The sequence below is a fragment of the Sinocyclocheilus anshuiensis genome, unplaced genomic scaffold (genome assembly GCF_001515605.1).
Source record: "Sinocyclocheilus anshuiensis isolate Anshui unplaced genomic scaffold, SAMN03320099.WGS_v1.1 scaffold449, whole genome shotgun sequence".
NCBI lineage: Eukaryota > Metazoa > Chordata > Actinopteri > Cypriniformes > Cyprinidae > Sinocyclocheilus > Sinocyclocheilus anshuiensis.
The window spans coordinates 344,207-345,855 of NW_015537950.1; the positions used below are offsets into that span (position 1 = coordinate 344,207).

Consider the following 1,649-nt stretch of genomic DNA (forward strand, 5'->3'; position numbering starts at 1 on the left):
CAACATGCTAGTAACTTGCTAATCATACTAGAAACATGCTAGTAACTTGTTAATCATGCTACCAACATGCTAGTAACACCCTAGCAACCACCCTGAGTACCCTAGCAACCGCATGACAACACCTTAGCAACCAACCCAGGTACCCTAGCAACTGCATAGCAACACCCTAGCAACCAACCCAGGTACCCTAGCAACCACGTAGTAACACCCTAGCAACCACCTTGAGTACTGTGCAACCGCATAGCAACACCCCAGCTACCCTAGCAACCGCATAGTAAGACCCTAGCAACCACCCTGAGTACCTTAGCAACCGCATAGCAACACTCTAGCAACGGCCCTGGGTGCCTTATCAACTGCATAGTAACACCCTAGCAACCACCCCAGGTAGCCTAGCAACCACCTAGCAACACCCCAGCTACCCTAGCAACCGCATAGTAACACTTTAGCAACCACCCTGAGTACCTTAGCAACTGCCTAGCAACACCTTAGCAACTACCCCAGTTACCCTAGTAACTATATAGCAACACCCTGTCAACCACCAAAAATACCCTAGCAACTGCATAGCAACCTCTTAGCAACCACCCTAAATACCCTAGCAACCGCATAGCAGCACCCTTGCAACCAATCCGGGCACCTAAGCAACTGCAGAGCAACAGCCTAGCACCCGCCCCAAGTACCCTAGCAACCACATAGCAATACCTTAGCAACTACCCCAGGTACCCTAGAAACACCCTAGCAACCACACTAGAAGCCACCCCACGTACCCTAGCGATCTGTTTTTCTATGTCTGTTCTTCTGATAGACTGTATTGCCTTCAAAACATTCAAACTTTAAAACTATTTTAAGTATTTCAAACTACTTCAAACTGAAAACCTTCAAACGTCCAGCTTTTACAAACTTTCTGGCTAGGCTTTTTCAAGCCAACTTAAAAGTTTGTCTACGAACTTTACTATCTAGTTACACTTTTGAAAATGTAATTAGTAGCTAGTAATTAATTACTTTTTGAGAGTAATTTACCCAACAATGCTAAACAGTATTGTGTAGTGTAATACAATGTAATAAGTTACAAATTGTATGGTATGCTTTTTATTTGAAAAAGTGTAAAAATTACACATTTATTTATTTATTTATTTATTTAGCAGACGCTTTTATCCAAAGCGACTTACAAACGAGGACAACAGAAGCAATCAGTTGTAGTATTAAAACAACTAAAAACAGATCCAAAACTAAAAGCTAAAACTTTATAAATACTACTTATACACATTTTCAAAATAAAGAAATTAAATAAAAATGACAAATGCATACAACAAAATTTCAAAACTTAACATTTAAATGAAAAACAAAAAATAAAGCTAAAACCAATTCAAAATAGTAAAGAACAAAAGGTATAAGAGTATAATAATGATTCTAACATAACACTAAGCCAAACACCAAAAAAACAACTACATGTGTGTATGTACAACCACAAACACACACACACATATAAATATATACATACACATTTATAAATTCAATATATATATTATTTCATTTCCATTTAGTTTGTTGAAGTATTCAAATAACTCAAATAACTTTAAATAAAACTAAAAACTTAATAAAAGACCTATACAGACATAATAAATTCAGACATAATGTAACTAAAATTAAAA

At 37.0% G+C, this 1,649-nt stretch overlaps 1 protein-coding gene across 2 annotated transcripts in view; it reads left to right on the top strand.

Moving 5' to 3' along the window:
* rmi1 (RMI1, RecQ mediated genome instability 1, homolog (S. cerevisiae)) overlaps positions 1 to 1,649 on the top strand; it is an 11,560-nt gene that overhangs the window by 1,697 nt on the left and 8,214 nt on the right. The gene's annotated exons all lie outside the window — the stretch shown is intronic.